Below are 21,229 nucleotides of genomic sequence, written 5' to 3' on the forward strand. Positions count from 1 at the left end.
CAAACTGGAAGGGATGGCTGGTGCATGATATGTTACAAATCTATTAATATGAGGCCGAGTTACTAGCCAAGTCTCTTGGCAGCAGATTATATGAAAATGTTCCACCACATCCAGCCACTCTGGCATCTCCTTTTTTGTACGAAGGCCAGCCACATTCCATGAGATTAAGGCCAACTATCCCAGCTGCTCAGCAAAAGAGCCAGAGAATAAAGGTCAAATCGGTGGGTTAGTCATATTTTCAGCTTGCGGTATAAACATACCATCTAAGCCCCTTCCTCAAACAAGAATAAAGTGAAATTATCAATAAAATAGCAGAGATTGTACACTAACCCAAATCTTATCAAACCCAATGAACCAGCTATCTATCCATGCCACACACATAATGCAGTATTTCAAAATAGAAAGAACCAAGTATGCAGTCTAAAAATACGGTAATAATGTTTGCTATTAATGTGACCTATCATAGGATAACGTTTAAACTCCATTGACAGCCACAAAGAACACCAAAGATGCTACAACATACTCCTCCTGCTCACATATAACTGTAAAACAATCTTTCTGCAAATTTCACATGCTCAAAATTAATATTATGTCAAAATCTTCCTTTCCCTATATTCCGAAAACAATGCATAATAAATTACCTTGACTTCAAACTATTGATTGCTCACTCTCATTCCTTTCTCTCAAATGACCCACTCCTTACCCTCCATCCTCTGCATGCTTTACTCTCTCTCTGAGCGCGGCCTACTCAGTTGCAGGCATGGCTGCCTTACACTCTTATTAGTGTATTTCTGTGAATTGCCCACAACCCACTTCATAGATCACAACCTCTCCTTCTTTGAATCCAAATTCCTACACTTTATTAATACCTAACCTCCTCTAGCCTATCTACTCATGCCACTAACCATTACCGTGAAGTCAACCTAATGTTAGCTTAATCTACTAAAAAGTAACTGGAGTAAATGCATGGATAGTTTTTTTGAGCGCAACAGACATATCCCAAAAACCAACAACAGGCATCAATAGCCAATAGCCACAGGATTAACCATTAACTTTGGGTTCTGGAAAAGCGTGTTTCCTGCCAAAAAGTGCTTCTGTGTCTGAGTTGGGGTACTAATCACTATATAAATGCAATTACCTTATAACAAAATACATTGAACATCCACACAATTGTACATTTGCACATGTCACTGCTTTTACCACCATGTGCTGTAAATTTGTGCATTTTTTTTTACCATATGACCACATTTTTATATTTTTCACAAGAAGAAGCGGAGTAGCAACATGCAAGGTTGTAGCGTGCACAGGTTTTATCAAGGTTAGACCCGTCATCCTCAATCTTTTATCTGCCCCAACAGTTTTGCATTAATCAGCATCGATTTAACATGAACATTCCACACAAACACTGAAATACACCAGTTATACCTACCTAACATACGTATAACTTGCGCTGCCGTAGATTTCAGATGTCAGCAGTGATGTAATATGTGCAGTCATAAGCAGTGCATCATAGACTTGCAAGTTCTACTTATGTCATACCAATTATGTATAAGTCGTCAATTTCAGTTTTTTGTTGTTTTAAAATTGTATTTTTGTTATTATTGGAATACCTATGCATAACTACACTTTAATGTTTTTTTTTTTCAGTGAATTGCCAAGGTATTTTAACAGAGGTTAAAATCTGGCTACCTTACGTATGTATAACTCCATTTCACCCTTTGTTTTTTTCAGTGAATTTCTATTTTTTTTACATACTTCTTTATTACAATATATAAATACAATACGTCTGTGTCCAACCCTTTCCCTCGCAGCTCATGGCCTTTGGCCACGTGTAACAGGGAGAGGCCACAGGGCCTGTTGCCTAGGTCTGCGCCAACCCCCGCAGGTGGCAAACCCCCACAGGCAGCCACGGTCTACAGATTCCCACCTCACATGCGCCCTGTTTTTAAAAAACATTTTAGTCCCGCAAGAACCTCACAGGACTATACGGGGCCCCGTGAGTTTATTTTTTTTAATTTTGTGCCCTGGAAGGGTCTCTCTGGGACGCTCACACATTTATATAGCGAGAGCAATCGAAATACACACCTGCGCAAATGAAATGTTAGGATTTTTCTAGGTTGCATCATTTGCAAAAGTGAAATACAAAACAGAAAAACGGCACAGTCGAAATACAAAAATAGCACATGTGAAATGCAAGTGATTACATGACAGTAAAATTGGGATCTGAATTTGTGGAGCAACTTAATTCTGTTTTCCTAACTGACCATTTGCTTCGAGACCTATTTATTGAATTCTTCTCTGGAAATAATTAAGAGGTGATTACACAGCTTAAAGTTAGAACGGAAATCTTTGACCGTATATGCAAACAGATTTCACACAGGATTGCTTAAGTGCTCCAGGCATTTCTTAATTTACTCCAGAACAAAACGCAGTGACTCAAGCCTTTCTGTGCACAAGAATATCGTATTTCATTATTAATGGGAACACAACGCACTTGCAGAAATTCTCAGTTATGCACAACGAAAACATCCTTCACTGGACACACTGGAACCTAATTTCCCTAACATGGCGCACCCGATACCCTTTCCCTACTTTCATGCACAAATATGTCCTACTAATATAATTCTCTTTCTTCCACAATGTATTCAACACATGTGGCCAGATTTCAGATGCACAGTGCAGGGGTAAGAAAGTTACTGGGTTCAAAATCATGATTCTGGCCCGTAATCACACCCCTGCACCGCACAGTTATGTTTTTTTCTCTCCATAATGGGGTATAACTATAGAGACACAGTTATTTGGTGGCAAATGTGAGTGGGGGAGGGGGGAATGCAAGTTGGTGTGGGGTATATTCAGGGAATCTTGGGCCATGGCAGGTTCTAGGGCAATTGAGGGGAAAGAGTGTCAGTGGCGGCTGCCACAGATGTCAACGGGGGGAGAGGGGACGACAAGGAAAGGGGGTCAACTAAAAAACAAGAAAGAAATACAAAATAAAAAAAGTACATTTTTCGCCATTCCTCCGACTTCTGCCACCTCCTGCCACCCCGCTCCTCCTCTGGTGTCCCAGCACTCACTAGGACACCAGCACAGGCTCCCCAGCAATCCTGGCAATGCTTTCATGCAAATCCTAGCATGTAAGCAGCGCCAGGATTGGTCTGAGTGGCACACAGCCCTGGGGTCTGTGCAGTTTCTCCAGCCCTTCTGTTAAACACAGCTGGGCTGGCGAAACCTAAGTGTGCATGTGTGTTTGCCGGCCTCAAACTGCGGGCCAAACACACTTGGGTAGTTAGGTGTACTCTCCTCTCTCCCCCCCCCCCACACCTCCCTGTACTGCTGGCTGAGCCAGCAGATGAAAAATAAAACAATAGTGTATGACATTGCCCGCTGCGATATCCATTTACATCTTTCTTTCACAATGGTATTTAGAACACATTAGCTAAAGCAATGAGGAATCAACCCCCCCCGTACTGCCCACCCTTTGCCCTCTGTCGTGCACCGAGATTATAGTAAACCAGGTGAAATGTTTATTGTCACTGTAGACAGTATTGTTAGGTTAGGCACAATGTTTATATGTTAATGCTTAATCCTTGCTCACCCTAGACCCAATAATGGAGTACTGGTTACTCAGTGAGTGGGTATTTTCCAGGGTGTGTCCATCGATGATTCGAATGGGGGGTCTCTAGGTTCTTCAGAGCTTTCTCCAATACTTCCCAGGCTCTGGCTACTTCAATGGATCCCCACCCGCGCCTACCCTCTTGGAGCAGCACTGCACCTTCTCAGTCAGCCCATCGCCCAAGTTTCTTTCGCCAAGTCAGTGACTCAGGTTCCCCTGTAGCTTTCCAGTTCCTATCATTTCCCTCTTTGCTACTATGAAAGCTAAGTCCTGGAATCTACTGGTGGCTTTCATTTTTGTTGTGTGCAGGAAAATAGCTCAGGAGGCAGTGGGCTGGCTCACATGGGACATCCTTGTCAATTATATTTGCAACTGCCACAGTGATCTCTTCCCAATAAGTAGCAGGACTCATGCAGGACCACAACACGTGTAAGAATTCTGCACCCACGTACCCACATCTTGGGCATTTTGCATCTGCTATTTGGAATAACCTTTTTTTCTTCCCAGGTGTAAAATTTTATGAGTTTGAATCGAGCATCCTTTGATATTTTGGGTACTCTCTATAGTATGGTTGATCAAAGCCCTCAACTGGATCTCCTCTTTTCTCTCCGGCAGAACCCAGAGAGCCGACTCTCACCCTTCCGCTCCGAAGCCACCAACCTCATCTGCGGCGTCCCCCAAGGCTCCTCGCTAAGCCCACCGCTGTTCAACGTCTACATGGCCCCCCTCGCACAACTGGCCCGTCAGCACAATCTCAGCATCCTCTCCTATGCCGACGACACCCAGCTCGTCCTCTCCCTGACCAAAGATCCTCACACCGCCAAAGCCAACCCCCACGAGGGACTGAAATCCATCGCCGAGTGGATGAGCAACAGCCGCCTGAAACTAAACTCCGACAAGACGGAAGTCCTCATCCTCGGCCGCTCCCCATCGGCCTGGAACGACTCTTGGTGGCCCACCGCCCTGGGCCCCCCACCCACCCCAGCCAGCCACGCACGAAACCTCGGCGTCATCCTCGACTCAGCTCTCACCATGTCCAAACAGGTCAACGCAGTCTCCTCCTCCTGCTTCAGCACCCTCCGCATGCTCCGCAGAATCTTCAAGTGGATTCCAACAGGAACCAGAAAGACGGTGACCCAAGCCCTCGTCAGTAGCAGACTCGACTACGGCAACGCACCCTACACCCTACAGGCTTCCCAACTAAAGACATCCAACGACTCCAACGCATCCAGAACGCATCCGCCCGCCTGATCCTCGATATACCCGGCCGATGTCACATCTCCCACCACCTGAAGGACCTCCACTGGCTCCCCGTAGACAAGAGGATCACCTTTAAACTCCTCACCCACGCACACAAGGCACTACACAACACCGGACCCACCTACCTGAACACCAGACTCAACTTCTACGTTCCCTCACGCCAACTACGCTCTGCCAACCTCGCCCTCGCCATCGTCCCCCGAATCCAGCGCAAGACCTCTGGCGGCAGATCCTTCTCCTACCTCGCCGCCAAGACCTGGAACTCACTCCCGACCTCGCTACGCCAGACCCAGGACCTCCTCACCTTCAGGAGACTCCTCAAGACATGGCTCTTCGAACGATAGCAGCTAGCCCCCCCCCCCCTCCCCTAGCGCCTCGAAACCCTGACGGGTACATAGCGCGCTTTATAAATCTAATGATTGATTGATTGATTGATCGATCTCTATCACCTATGGGGTTCCCTGGGTCTTCTACCCAGCGGGTTTGCAGTGTGCCCAAAGACCGCATAATGTCCTCTTAGATTTCCCTATATAGGCAGGTAACGACTTTGAATGTCCTTGACGATGTTATGATATTCGTTCATCTCTTGTGCTGTGGGGATTCCTCTAATCCTGCTCCCCAATGTTTATGGATGGCAGCTGTCACTGCACTATAGAGGAAAAAATGGCTGGGGTGTAGGTCATATTCTGCTCTTAACTCCTCAAACGGGAGGAGTGCCCCGTCTCTGTATAAATCCCCTAGGGTTGTCAATCCTGCAGCTAACCACTCCGCCAGTCTTCTCTAATTTCTCCCTTGGGGGAGAATCTTCAGTGTACTAAGTAATGTGTCAGGGATATACAGAACTCCCACCCGTGTTTTTTGCAAGCATCTGATCCAGCAGCACCTTAGCACCCTAAACTCCATGGAGTCAGCATCAGTGGGATGTTTGAGCCATAGTAGTTCTTTGATCAGATGCCCGAGTGCAGGCACCTCCGGTAACATCTCCTTTTTGGGAGTCTGTCTCCCCCACCCATTGCGTCAGCCATCAGAGTTGTGCAGCAAGGTAATAAGATTAAAAATCCAGGACAGCTAAGCCTCCATCTCCCACCGGTCTCTGTAGTGTAGTCAATGCCACCTGCCTCTGGCCTGTTCACGACAGGAATGTAACTGCTAGTGACTCAAGTTCCCTAAACATTGCTCCTGGGATCCATACTGGCAAGACTCCAAAGTTATACAACAGTCAGGGCAATGCAACCATTTTCAATAATGCCACTTGGCCTGTGACTGACAGTAGGGCGTTCTTCAAAAATCCATACTTAGGTGGAGAGCCTGAATCGCCCGGCCAACGTTTCTGTCTAATAGATTGGTAGGGTTATGAAATACCCACACTCCCTAGTATTGTAGGCATCTGGGTTCCCACTGTAATGATGCAAGGTCTCGTGGCGGTTCTGTATCAGACCTTGCAAGGAATAGCCTTGATTTCTGCCAAATAACTCTTAGTCCAGAAAGCTTTCCAAACTGATCCAGGAGCCTCTTGGTACTCTTTAAGGCCTCAGTACTATTGTGGAGAATCAGCAGGAAATTGTCAGCATATAAGTCTATGTGGTGGGCCCAACCATCTATCTCTATACCCTGATAGTTATTTCCCATCCATGCATGGCAGGCCAAGGGCTCCATAGCTAACGCAAAGGGTAGGGGTGATAAAAGTCACCCCTAGCGGGTTCCTTGTCCTAGATCAGAGCCCACTGAAATGATCTTATCGGTTCTCACTCCGGCAATAGGAGATGAGTATAGCAGCTTGGTCCTGTCCAGAAGCCCTTGGCCCCACTGGAAGTGTTTCTGACCCCGTATAGTAAGGCCCATTCCAGGCTGACAAACTTCTTTTCTATGTCAATGGAGAAAGTTGCTGCCTCTGTCTGACTGTTAGTGCCTGCTTCTAGTATTGGGAAAAGTCAGCAAATGTTAATGATAAACTCCGCTTGATCTGGATGGATAAGCTTGGGCATGTGGGGAGGAAGCCTAGTTGCTAGAATTCTGTGCGGTACGCTCTTTTGTTATGGACAGGCTTTCTTGGCTTCATAAGTGGTACCATTAATGCTTCTCAAATGGAGTCTGGAAGTGTTCCCGCAACCCTCGCTGCCTTATATATGTCCACCAGCTTGGGGGCTAAGTCCTCAACATAATCATATAATTCCATCTGGAGTCTGTCTGGTCTAGTGTCTTTCCCCTGGTCATAATTTTAATAGTCACTCATATTTCTGGCTGCGTAATCTCCCCACCCAGCTCTTTGGCCTTCTCAGATGATATAGTCAGGAATTCTAGGGGGGGGGGATCAGATACCTACCACACTCTCTGTGGTTGCACTCATATAGAGACTCAAATAATAAGTGTAAAATTGGTGATAGATGTCTGATAGTCTAAAGAGCTTATGGTTTGATTTAGGACTTGGTGGAGGGGAATACTCCATCACAAACGTGACGAATATCGTGCCCACCTTATTATGATCCCATTATATCCAAGCAGGATTGTAATACAGTGGACAGGATATCCCCTGGCCCATCTCAAGCTCAGCCATCACAGATTCCCGTTTGGCAGAGTTCTCAAGCAAAGCCAAGACTTGGCCCATGCGATCCCATTCTGCATTAGTCCTGATGATATAGGCTTTGTAATCAAAGTAGCGAAGGCGATCAACCTGCTCTGCATCCTTCTCCTTTGCTTCTAGTAGGATGGATTGGAGGTCCAGAAAACCTGGTTTCTCCAATTCAAGTGTCCTCAAGACTCTCTATGAAGCTAGAACGTCAGCGAGAAAAGTATTTCTTACATCCACTGACTCAGCTATGCACCTCCCCTGAAGTAGCACTTTAAATCCATCTCATTCCAGTCAGGGGGAAGACGAGGTACCTGAGTTATCCTCAGAGTATTTTTTAATGCTCTGCCTCCCTCATTCCCGGAATACTGGGTCCTCTAGGGATTCCAGTCTCAGTCTCGATATGGGTATACAGGGTAGGGACCCTACCCACCCCAGGTGCAGCAAAATCAGGTTATAATTGGATATGGTCCTAGAAAAGTATTCTATATGATGCACTATGTCATGAACACCTAGGATGCAAAGGAATGCATACAATTGCATGTGGGGATCATATAGGGTGCGAAAAAGAAGTAGTACCCCTCTTGCGGCTGGTGTAGTTGCCAGAAGTCTGCCAAACCCCACTCTGCCTGCCAACTGAAAAAAATTGGAATGTTCTGATAATAGGACTCCCAAAGGTGAGTGGGATCTGTCCAGTGTTGGGTTAGCAGCACAATTGTAGTCCCCTCCACTATAATAGAGCCCTCTAAGTAGGAGGCTAGTTTCCTTGAGAGTTCAGCTAGAATCCCTGCCTCATCCATGTTCTGGGGCATATATACTAATTATAGTAATGTCTCTACCATTGAGGCGGCACATGACCACCATGCAGCAACCCTCCCACTTGATGAGATCCCCAGTATGTTGAAAGGGGACCCACCCATATCAGTTTTCCCCTTGCAAATGCAGAACAAGCAAGTAAGCCTGGCCTCGCTATCTACTGTGTAGTGCCACCCCTTCTTAAGCAATGAGGTGTGTCTCCTACAGGTGTGCTATCTGGATCTCTTCTGGAAAGACATGAAAAGACTTTCTATCTTTTGGCCATTGTGTGCATTCCCCTCACATTCCAGGATAGTATTTTATATGTCATGGGGACATCCATCTCAAGTAAGCATTGGAGAACCCTATTCCCTGCTGGAATCTAAACACAGTAGCATTACTCAGTATCCATCTACACCTTAGAGCAGTGTGTACCCCTGGTGCACAACATGTATATCCCTCCCCAACATTTGAACAATATTCATCCTAACTACTACTCTCCAGGCATGCAGGTGAGTGATCCTATCCAAACTAATAACACAAACATTAGTGGGTGCAACCCCCTACATATAAATAGAGGGGCTGTGAGTCATCTGGAGCAGCCCGCTCTGGCCCCCTCCTTTATAACTGGTCAAAGCTTTAAGTGTGCAAATTCTTCAGGCACAGATGGGGTTAACGTGTCATTTGCACACCCTGTGGGTAGGATTATATTGCTTCCTTTCCCAGTATTGTGAGGGCACTATCCAATTTATTAATTCCGCTCTTACCACACAGTGGACCTGTCATATAGGTTTATCTGCCATTCCAGGTGTCACCACAGGCAGCTCAGTGTCCGCTGAGGTAGACCCTTGATCGAGATCTGAGGCCTGTCCCTCCTCCTCACCCATTGAAGTAGGTCGGCTTGCCCCACCAGCTGTTAAGACTGTGCCGCCTCTAACTCCCTTTGCTGCTCTTGTTGAATTTCTGCTCCTAATGGGGTTCTCTGAGGGATGCCCCTAGGTAAGCACCGCAGTCACGTCCGCTGTGGCGAGCACTCCACCTGTGGGTTTGGATCAATACAGTCCCATATTTGTTGAGGGGTGCCAAAAAAACTGTACTCTATCAGGTTTAACCAGCCGCAGTTGAACAGGGAACAGTATAGCATAAGTTACACCCATTTGCCATAGGTGATGTTTCGCTGCTAGGAATGTAAAGCATTGTCTCTGCTCTTCCTTAGTAAGATCTGTGGAAATCATGAGTTTGCAATTGTTCACTGTAAGGTCACCTTTTTTCCTGGCTTGAGCTAGGATACAGTTGTGGTCTCTGGAGTAAAGTAATTTGGCCACCACTAGGCGCGGCAGTGTCCCAGGCTCGGAGGTCTTGCTGGTACTTGATGATCTCTTTCCAGGACACAGAAGGGTAAGAGACCCCATGGGCTACCTCCTCTAGAAGCCATTTCTCCAGAAAGCCCACCATACTATTCCTTTCCACTTTTGCTGGCAGCCCTAATACTCAAATATTATTCCTCTTCAACATATTTTCCACATGGTCTGAACTTTGCCCTTCATGAATGTCAGTCTTTCCTGCATCACTATGAGATCAGAGGGGGTATCCGTTAGCGTCTTTCTGATGTGGTAACTCTTTCAGCTAAATGACAAATGTCATCTTTCAAGATTCTTCATTCTGCAGTCAGCGTGTTAATCTTTGTTTCCAAACATTCCCTGGAAGCAGTGATTGCTTGGAGTATATCATGCAGTATAGGACCTCCTGGTGTCTCCCGCATTGGGTCATTTCCTCCATTAGTTAAGTCTGAGACCTTATGGCTCTCATATAGGGGGCTCCGTGGGTAGAACAAATCAATCATGTGGTCTCTTCCAAGAATATGGGCTTGCACAGAACACCTCCCTTGAGCTCTAGTCACCATTGAATGCAGTGCTCAAGCAGGTTCAGTGGGAAACAGTCCCGACAGCATCTCTTCTGAGGGCCAGAAGTCCATGTGTACTGGGCAATCCTGCAGCCACTCATACAGTTAGGCACAGTGTAGGTCTCTATAGGAATCACCGCCCCTGGGGGGAGGCATAACTTGCCACCCACCGCTGGGTGTCAGTCCTCTGCTCCAGGAAGGGTATTGGCAAGCTCAGGGATCCCCTGACCCCAGGGTCACTCACAGTGCTGGGTGCCCCATGCCATCATCCTCAACCTGCTCTGGTGGGGCCTCCTCTGTCTCTGGTAAGAATAAAATAGTCTCTGTTGGGAATAATGCAGGTAGGGATCCTCCGCTCAGAGCTGCGAGGGTGAGAGACAGTCACAGGCCAGTTAGCAGGAAGCAGCCTCCAGGTAGGTAAGCTTTGGCCACGGTTTAAATCAGGGGTCCGTCTCTTCCAGGGTGGCTGGCTCTGCAGGGACTACACTCAGAAGAATGATCGGAGTTCACCCCAGTAGGCGCAACTGCGTGGGGCCGAGTGCTACAGGTCCAGTAATAAGACTTTATAATCATAGTGCTCAGAAAGTATAAACTTGAGTATGCTGAACTTAACATCTACCATCCCTTGTCAAACGTAAACCTCTGTAAAATCTTGAGAAAGTGGCAAAAACAGCAGTTCCTCCAGCACAACGTTTTTGGCAACTTACAGTCTGGTTCCTCCAGAGCACTGACACTTTATAACCTGCATGCCTGAATGAGTTACTCATCATCCTTGACTCAGGAGTTCATTCTGCTAGAACTCTCTGCCATATTCAACATCATAGATCATCTCATGTTCTTTGGAAGCCTAAAGTATTATATGGCTCTGGAATAGGAAGTGTAAAAGCTAAATCCCTTCCCCCAAAAAATGAAACAAAACACATCTGCAGTAGTCACTCCAAAATTCACCCCTAATTATGTGGAATTCTCCAAGATGATTTCTTAGCTTCCAATTTTCAATCACCTATACCTCTCTTTTCAGTTCTCTAGTCTGACACCTATCTCTCTATTTTGTACAAAACACACTGCTCCACTTCATACCAAGACCACTGATACTTCATAAACTAAGTTGGAGTCTGGGAGGCTCTTCCACAATGGTGGAGGAGTGTCACGCCCCAACCAATAGTTACACTATCGTTTTAGCCCAACAGTACAGGGAGGGGTGGGGCTGGGCCACTGGAGGTGGGGGGGGGAGGAGAGGAGAGTGCACCTAAGTGCGCACATGTGTTTGGCCGGCCGTCCAAACATACATGCACTCTTAGGTTTCTCCAGCCTGGCTGTGTTGAACTGCACAGACCCCAATCACTGCCACTCAGACCAATTCCAGTGCTGCTTTCATTCTAGCTTTTACCTGGAAGCAGCGCTAGGATTGCTGGGGAGCCCGTGCTGATGTCCCAGTGAATGCTGGGACACCAGAAGAGCAGCGAGGCAGCAGGAGTCAGAGTAACAGTGAAAAGGGTAAGTTTTTTTAAAAAAAAGTTTTTTTTACCCCCTTTCCTCATTTATAAAATTGTCACACAGCGCAGAAAGACATCTGGCTGCACTGTGTGACAGGGAAAGGACAGGAATGCTCTGTATTTAAAAGAATACACCTCATTCCTGCCTTTGTCCCTGCACTGGCACCATTTTGGCTGCCTAGTGCCAATGAAGGCACCCTTGCACCTTAGTGAAAGGGTGCCTGCGTTGTAATTAGGATTGTTTCTGTGGAGCTTGGAGCACCTTCCTGCACAAAATCAATCCCCTGAGGTATTCTTCTCTTTCTATGTGTGCTGCAGGATGCAGCACACATAGAAAGAGGAAGTAACAAGAAGAAATGAAGATATTTATCTTTGTTACACCTCACCTTGGAAGGCATAGCATTTTGGTACATTGCCAGGTCTACCACTTTTGGTAAATCTGGGAATGCGTCAAGATCCATAGAAGCAGCACCCATGGAATGCTTCCATAGGGCAGAGCAACATAACCCAGCAACTTGCGCTCTGCTGCTTTACTCCAGGGGGCTTATTGTAGGAGGCTGACCTGGCTTAAAGTGGGTACCTTGTGGTACTTGCACCCTGTGCCAGGTCCAGTTATCCCTTATTAGTAGAATAGAGGTGTTTCTAGCAGCTTATGCTGATAGAAGGTAGCTATGGCAAAGCTTAGGCAGAACTAGGAGACATGCAAAGCTCCTACTATACCACTTATATCATATAGCACAATATCATAAGAAAACACATTACTCAGAGTTACTAAAAATAAAGGTACTTTATTTTTATGACAATATGCCAAAAGTATCTCAGTGAGTACCCTCAGTTAGAAGGTAAGTAATATACACAAGTCATATGTACACAAACCCAAAACAGGTAAGTAATATTAAGAAAAGTAATGCCAACAGTGTAGAATTACAATAGGTTGCAATAGGTGAACATAGGTCTAGGGGCAACACAAACCATATACTTCAAAAGTGGAATGCAAATCATGAATGGACTCCAGACCTATGGGAGCTTGTAGAGGGTCGCTGGGACTGTAAGAAAACAGTCAGGGTGTCCAAGATACCCCACCCCAAGACCCTGAAAAGTAGGAATAAAGTACCCCTCCTACCTCAATAGAACACAATAGTCGTGATAGGGGGATTCTGCAAGAACCACAAACACCAGCAAAGCACTGAAGACGTGCTGAAGGTTGCAGAAGTGTTCCACACAGAAATACCGCAAAAAAGCCTTGCTAGCTGCAAGGGTCGCAGTAGAGGTTTTTGGGTGCTGCTGGGGACCAGGAAGGACCAGGATGTCGTCCCTTGGACGAGGAGACAGAGGCGGCGCTCAGCAACTCAGAGAGCCCCCACAGAAGCAGGCAGCATCCATAGAAGTACCAGAGCAGGCACTTAAAAGATTTGTGAACCGGAGCTGGATCAGAGTCACAAAGGAGGGTCCCACGACATCGGAGTCTAACTCAGAGGGTTGAGCACTGCAGGACGGAGTGCTGGGGACCCAGGCTAGGCTGTGCACAAAGGAATCCTTATAGAAGTGCACAGAAGCCGGAGCAGCTGCAAATCACGCAGTAAACAGGTTTGCAGTCTAGCGTGGGGAGGCACGGACTTACCTCCACCAAACTTGGTCTGAAGGATCACTGGACTGTGGGAGTCACTTGGATAGAGTTCCTGTGTTACAGGGACCACGCTCGCAGGATGAGAGGGGACCCAGAGGGCCCGTGATGCAGTCTTTTGGTGCCTGCATTGGCAGGGGGAAGATTCCGTCGACGCACAGGAGATTTCTTCTTGGCTTCCAGTGCAGGGTGAAGGCAGACAGCCCCAAGAGCATGCACCACCAGGAAACAGTCGAGAAAGCCGGCAGGATGAGGTGCTACAATGTTGCTGGTAGTCGTCTTGCTACTTTGTTGCGGTTTTGCAGGCGTCCTGGAGCAGTCAGAGGTCGATCCTTGGCAGAAGTTGAAGAGGGAAGTGCACAGGAACTCTGGTGAGCTCTTGCATTCGTCATCTGCAGAATACCCCAGAGGAGAGACCCTAAATAGCCAGAAAAGGAGGTTTGGCTACCAAGAAAGGAGGATTGGCTACCAAGAAAGGTAAGAGCCTATCAGAGGGGCTCTCTGACGTCACCTGCTGGCACTGGCCACTCAGAGCAGTCCAGGGTGCCCCCAACACCTCTGTTTCCAAGATGGCAGAGGTCTGGAACACACTGGAGGGGCTCTGGGCACCTCCCCTGGGAGGTACTGGTCAGGGGAGTGGTCACTTCCCTTTCCTTTGTCCTGTTTCGCGCCAGAGCAGGGCTGGGGGACCCCTGAACCGGTGTGGACTGGCTTATGCAGAGATGGGCACCATCTGTGCCCATCAAAGCATTTCCAGAGGCTGGGGGAGGCTACTCCTCCCCAGCCCTTCACACCTATTTCCAAAGGGAGAGGGTGTAACACCCTCTCTCAGAGGAAATCCTTTGTTCTGCCTTCCTGGGCCGGGGCTGCCCAGACCCAGGAGGGCAGAATCCTGTCTGAGGGGTTGGCAGCAGCAGAAGCTGCAGTGGAAACCCCGGAAAGGCAGTTTGGCAGTACCCGGGTTCTGTGCTAGAGACCCGGGGGATCATGGAATTGTCACCCCAATACCAGAATGGTATTGGGGTGACAATTCCATGATCTTAGACATGTTACATGGCCATGTTCGGAGTTACCATTGTGATGCTATACATAGGTAGTGACCTATGTATAGTGCACGCGTGTAATGGTGTCCCCGCACTCACAAAGTCCGGGGAATTTGCCCTGAACGATGTGGGGGCACCTTGGCTAGTGCCAGGGTGCCCGCGCACTAAGTAAGTTGGCACCCAACCTTCACCAAGTGAGGGTTAGACATATAGGTGACTTATAAGTTACTTATGTGCAGTGAAAAATGGCTGTGAAATAACGTGGACGTTATTTCACTCAGGCTGCAGTGGCAGGCCTGTGTAAGAATTGCCTGAGCTCCCTATGGGTGGCAAAAGAAATGCTGCAGCCCATAGGGATCTCCTGGAACCCCAATACCCTGGGTACCTAAGTACCATATACAAGGGAATTATATGGGTGTGCCAATGAGAATTGGTAAATTTAGACACTAGCCTGCAGTGACAAATTTAGAAAGCAGAGAGAGCCTAAACAATGAGGTTCTGGTTAGCAGAGCCTCAGTGGTACAGTTAGGCACCACACAGGGAACACATACAGGGCATACTTTATGAGCACTGGGGTCCTGCCTAGCAGGATCCAAGTGACACAAGGGCTAAAACAACATACATCCAATAAAAATGGGGGTAACATGCCAGGCAAGATGGTACTTTCCTACACTTATTTACAATATTTTGCCACAGAGTAGCTCTAGAAGGCTTCTTGCTGTGCTGCTCTGCCCTGCATCAAAAGAAAAGGGTAGGAATGTGCTGTATCTATGAGATACTGTCATTGCTGTCATCTTTCACTGTTCTGGTACACAATTATTTGCCTTGTGCCAACCCAGGCACCCATGCACCATGGTGCTAGGGTGCCTGCATTGTTGGTATGATTGTTTTTGTGCAGGAAGGGACACCTTCCTGCACAAAACAATCAATGGAGGTGTTTTCCTCTTTCTCAGTGTGGTACAGAATGCAGCACACATTGCGTTGTAAATTCCTAACTGGACTTTTCTTGCCACATAAATTGAAAATGAAAAGTAAAACAGTTGACATAAGCAAGTCAATTCAAAGCGCCATGGCCGCCATGAGCGTAAGCGCAAGAGTTATTGGCTCCCTGCTTGAATGTCTAGAAAGGATCATGGCTGGGGTGAAAGGCAAAATGATACCAGAGGAGGAGCCATCACACGCTGAAACTGGAGGAAGCGTGACGTGGTGTGACTGCCAACAAAAATGTTCACTTAGTGAAATCACCTGGGAGGAAACTCAGCACACAAAGGAGGGACATTTCACAAAATGCTCAAATAAAAAGGAGGCATTTAAAACAAGCACAACAAAGAATGAATAGCAAGAGTGGGTGTGGTTAAAAGCCCACAGAGAGATTACAACAGGCCAGAGTGCTTGCGCTCTCGACCCTAAAAAAAAGGAGAAATAAAGTTATTTATCCTCGTTACGCCTCCCCGGGGGAAGCGTAGGCTTTTGACGCATTCCTAGGCTTACAAATCCTTGTAAATCTGGGAATGCGTCATAATCCATGGGTATTGAATGGGAACACCCACTGTAACACCCATGTAATGCCTCTTTGGCGCAGAGTAAGGCGATGCAGCAACTTCTGTGTTGTTGCCTTGCTCCATATCTACAAGGCCATGAAAAGCCACGCAAAATGGCTTTGTGTGTCCTTGTAGATATGGGTCTGCTGCCTGCGCCGCTGGTGCATCGCAAAAAGTGATGCACCAGCAGCGCAAGCCGCTTGTAACTATGCCCCCAGATTTATGAAGCCACTCAAGGCCACGCAAGGTGGTCTTAAGTGACTTCTGTATTTCACTTAGGAGGTGCTTCGCACATGCACTCTGATTCGTTGTGCAAGTGTGCCGCAACTCCCCTCATAAATATTGCTCTTAGTGATAATATCTGCACTAGTCTGTAAATCATGAGTTTGAATTCTGGCACAGCCAACTCAGCCTTCTATCCTACTGATACCAAAATGTTTTGTACCAATGTGTAAGACTAATACCTGTTATTTAGAAACTGCAACGCTGTAATATCAAGAAGTACGTTATAAAACAAGGTATTATTAGATTTGATGTAGCTCCGCCATCTCCATTATCCTATTAATCACCTCTGGTGGGATCTTCTATTTTAACCATGGTGGAAGTTGACAGATATGCTGTAGAAGGCAACATCCCAGTCGAATCCCATAAAAAAAACCTCAGCTTCCCTAACCCTATCAAAAGAATCTCACATTCTTAGATTAGAAATGAATGTCACTGGGTCTTGGACAACACCAACTGACCCCAAAATCTAGGGGGAGGTTGTGGGCTGCCCCCACCCCCCCCCGAACCCACACGTTTGTCCAAGCTTGCAAGGGTTACTTGGACCGCAAGTGAGTAGGTACATTCTCTAGTAAACCTGGCTGTGGACTTAACTGCTATATTTTTATTCAAAATTATTTCAGCCCCCTGGTACCCCTCCAAACAGTTCTCTCTCAAAGGCCCAGATTTATTATTTTTTCTTACATTGCACTGCATGCTATTTTAATGCTACTTTCCAGCACAAGAAACGTTTTGCTCTAGAAAGTAAATACTTTATCAAGACATTGCCCCGGTTTATATCAGTTTGCGTAGCTTTGTGGCGGCACACATTCTTGATTGATCTACCCCTTTAATCTACACCCTGATGTCCTATGCTCGCTCTCTGCTAAATGGGAAGTAACCAAAAGGCAACACATAGTGCTCTACAAAACTCTCAAGAATACCAACAAACAAATAAATGCATATTTACTGCGAATGTCCTCTGTTGCAGTGTGTCTCTGTCTTCATCTGCAGTTGGGTTGGGGCCGGCCTAGACTCGGTAGCAATAAGAAAAGGTTCCATAATTTAGCATCAGAACTCAGAGGCCAACATCTGCTAAGAGCAATGGTTGGGCATCGTTTCAACTTCCTTGGAAGCATCATTCACCACTCTCTGTTTACCTTCCAGACATTGGTATTTAGATAGACCGATGCCTGGCCGCTGACATTCATTTCACCCCTGTGCTGCCCCAATGAGTAGATTTCCTCTCTATTAAGCTGCTCTAAAACACGCTACTCACGCAAACTGCTTGCTCCTCCAGAAAATTAACATTGCAAAATATGTTTGTTTTCCATTTGCACGTTATTTTCCCTAAAGAGAATACAAATTTGGGTAAATTTATAAATTCATCCGACGCAATTTAGAAAGCACAATTTTGTAGTCGCTTTCAAGTTAAATCTGAAATATGTGGATTATATCTCTTCAAAACGTCAACGGGCACAATGCACAACGTGACAGGCCTAGGGTTAGGCAAAATGAATTGCCCGCCAAATACACAATACGTGTGGAATCCGCCGATGGAAGAATTACACATGTAGAATGGATTTGCTGCGTGTTTCGCAAAACTGAAATTCCACAAAATTTCATGGCTTTACAGTTGTGGAGGCGTTTCAAAACTGCCAGGTGTGCTGGCTCGAAGTTCCTTCGATTTGCGATCCACCATGAACTGCCGAACCTTTGACAAAATGTTGTGTTTCGTGATATTTTTAGTCCCTTTACTCCCCGTTTCAGGGAGCACAAATGCAAAATGCAAAACATAACTGCATTGCTACCTTATTCTGCAAAACAAAGCTAAAATCTATTTCCCGTAACTCTCTGGAAAAATAACAAAACCAGATGTGAAAGACAACGGTCCTCATTACAGTAGCTATTAACCTGGCATGTTTGTGTGATTGCATTTATGCACTGCACTCAATGCACAGAAAGTACCGCCAAGGGTTGTATTACACAAAGTGCCCCAGTAGTGCAACAGGCCTGTGATGTACCGGAAAGTTTAGTACTGTCCATTAGACTATTCACTGAAATTTAGATTAAATTACATGCTTGAAGAATTAATCTGTTATTATGCTATATTTTAGAATGTAAACTAGTAGTCTGTATTAAAACAATATTGTTTTTTAATGAGAAGTTCTTAAATTCATATGCAGAAATAGAGAAATGTAGTTCTGTGTCACATTATTACAGTGTATTAGAGTTATTTTGTTAAACATTATTGTATTATAACATGAATGCTAATGAAAGTTATTAATGCTGTATTTATAGTTTGTGTATTAAAATGTGTATTATTTGAATGATTAATGTGCTGTTTTAATTTATGTTCATTAGCCAACGTGAGTCCTGCTAGGCCCTGTATTTGTGACTGCGCTAAAAATGTCAAGTCATCTAGCTAACGTGTACCTTTCTTGCAGAGTTCATTCACATGCAAATTCTAGCTTGGTGATAGATGCCAATTTTTCTACACATAGAGAGTAAGAGAAAATATCCTTCAGGATGGAACATCCTGAACTGAGGACTGACAGTATTAACAGTTGTTTCAATCTTGTGTAGGAAAGTACAGATGGACAACGTTCTCATGAAAAAACTAGCAAACCATATAGATGGTTCAAGTTGGAGTTTCATGATCGATTTTTATTGGATGTTATCCCATCAATGTCAGGTGATCTGATGAATTAACAAATAATTATGCCCTATGAATATGCCAATGCCCAGCTGGACTAGGATCAGTATCTCAGAAGTGAAGCAGCAGAATTCTTTCTGCCATTCTGTGTAGCTTGCTGAGCCCCTTGGACTCCGAGAGGTATTGTCCTCTCTGCCCATGTCCCATTAAAATGCTGTGCTAAGACGTAGAGATTTTTGCTTAACTCAAGGAAGAAGTCTCTTGACTGAGCTTCTGAAATACTGAAGATTTACTTTTTGCTTTTCTTTGTGCTTATTTTCGCCCACCTTAGTTAATAACCTGCTGCCTGAGATGACCTTTTCCTAAATTATTTTAGTCCTTTTTAGGGTTGAGTGCATAAATGCTCTAGAACCTGCTGTAATCTCTCTGTGGGCTTTTAACCGCGCCCTCTCTTGGTTTTCATTCTTTGTTGTGCTTGTCTAAAATGCTTCATTTTTATTGGTACATTTTGGCTTGCTTCTGTCATCTGTTTTACACTTCATTTTCAATTCATGTGGCAAGAAAAGTCCAGTTAGGAATTTACAACGCCAATTGCTCTAACTCAAGCAAATGCGAAACCCGTTGCATTGCAACTGCTTGTTGTACTTTTTGTTTTTTTGCCAGCATGTTTTCCGCCCAACAGATGTTATTCTCTTATTGGCTATTCTGTAGCATTTTCCCTTGTCCAAATGGGCTGAGCTTCAATGATTTGAACTGCCTTAATGCTTACTAAACTGAAGCAATACCTGTTTTTGGTTCACCAAATAATCTTATTGTTTTTTATCGTATTTGCTGAATTCCTAGTTCTCTTAATGTTAGTTTGCTTAAACTTATTTTGTCACCCTGATCAACCCTTGGTGATAGTGTATCTTTATAACTTTGTCTCGAGAATTGTCTACATTACTTTGAGCGTAGGTTTCTATAAAAAGCCCTTAATTTTACTCCTGACTGGAGTTTACCTTGTTTGGCCAAATTGGTCACACTGTGTAGCTTAATTGGGTTGTATTGACATTTGTTGTTTGGTTTTCCACATCCTTATGCTATATCCAAAGATCTGTTGACCTTGTTGGGCATTGATTCCAGCAAGACAAGAGCCTAAGGGTGGGCGTGGGTTCCCTCATTTGCACGGGGGTATTGCCCCATCCAAATGATGGAAACACGTTTCCTCTGCACTTGTACCTTTATATGGATAAGCACGCAGAGTAAAAGAGACCATCAAGCGGTGCACAGACTGTGTGCAGCACAAAGAGGGGAGGGCACAGGCGCAGGGCGGTGACCACTGCAAGGGGGAAAGAGGGTCCCAAGGACCCCTACACATTCACCAGCAGTAGGGTGCAGTCACTCCTGAACCTGCATGTATCTCTCTCCCCTGTTGTAAGGCAGGCCGATTGCTGCCTATACTGTGAAAGACTATTACAATCAATGAACTGCACCCAAGGCAACTGCAAACTCGGGTCTGCCGTGTAGCAGCACATTAGTGAGAGACAGCCACTCTGTCTTTCACATCCCAGCAGCCCCCTACCTTGCACTTCAAAGAAGGACAATTCACCTCTGCAGGCAGATGTCTGTGGGGCTCCCTGGAATCACCTTCAGAGTGCTACCTTGACTTTGTGCCACCTCTTTCAGGTGCACAGTCATTGAGCCTCCTGACACCCTCTGCCTCTTCGCCCATGTCAATATATATGGCAATGGTTGCCTGCATATAGGCAAAGCATTACTCTCATTTGCATGAGGTCACACCCCCAGCAAATGAGGGAACATCCTCTTAAGCTAACATTGGCATTATCTGCACTACAGAAGTGGCTGCACAAGCCTCTGCTTTTGTTTCTAAAATATCAAAGTTCCCCTGAGGCACAAAAAGCAGGTGCACATGACTGATGCACTCCTGGGAACTACATATAATTTGACATCAGGGATAATTACTGCCTTCAAGGAAAAATAACCAAACAGAACATATTCCGATGCAAAGAGCAAACAGCAGCTAAACCACCATAGATGAGGCCAAATAAAAGTGAGAAAAAAAACACTGGCCAAAAGGTACCTTTCATTTTCAGCAACACATCTATAACACCTGTAGAACATTTTACACTTGCCATTAATGCCAGATTCTTTAGTGACTGCACATTAAAAAACTTTCATGCTGCAGGAGCTGATTACGGGGTTAAAACATTTAAAGAAAAATCTTAATGTGGGAATGAAATTCAGTCACTTCTAGGCTGTAGAAAATATACTAACTGCCAGAAGTCACTATAACTCATGCCCCCACCATGCACATCAATTATGTTGTTATCGATGATGTTATAGAACAGATTATGAGTGATGTTTTATGTGAGATAGTTAGCTGTGCATGGCAAGGGCACAAACTCAACCTTAAGGCATGAGTTATAGTTTCTTGAGATAACTATAATTGGTTAATTTCAGTGGCTTTTTGA

At 45.6% G+C, this 21,229-nt stretch overlaps 1 protein-coding gene across 4 annotated transcripts in view; it reads right to left on the bottom strand.

The window, feature by feature from the left end:
- Nucleotides 1-21,229, bottom strand: part of PHLDB2 (pleckstrin homology like domain family B member 2) — a 483,232-nt gene that overhangs the window by 427,708 nt on the left and 34,295 nt on the right. The window contains exon 2 of one of the 4 annotated variants that reach the window (XM_069204936.1): nucleotides 17,073-17,132. The exons of the other annotated variants lie outside the window; for them this stretch is intronic. The gene's annotated coding sequence lies outside the window, so the exon portion shown is untranslated. The remainder of the gene's footprint in view (nucleotides 1-17,072; nucleotides 17,133-21,229) is intronic. 4 annotated transcript variants of the gene reach the window in all.

This window comes from Pleurodeles waltl, chromosome 8 (genome assembly GCF_031143425.1).
Source record: "Pleurodeles waltl isolate 20211129_DDA chromosome 8, aPleWal1.hap1.20221129, whole genome shotgun sequence".
In the NCBI taxonomy this organism is placed as follows: Eukaryota; Metazoa; Chordata; class Amphibia; order Caudata; family Salamandridae; genus Pleurodeles; species Pleurodeles waltl.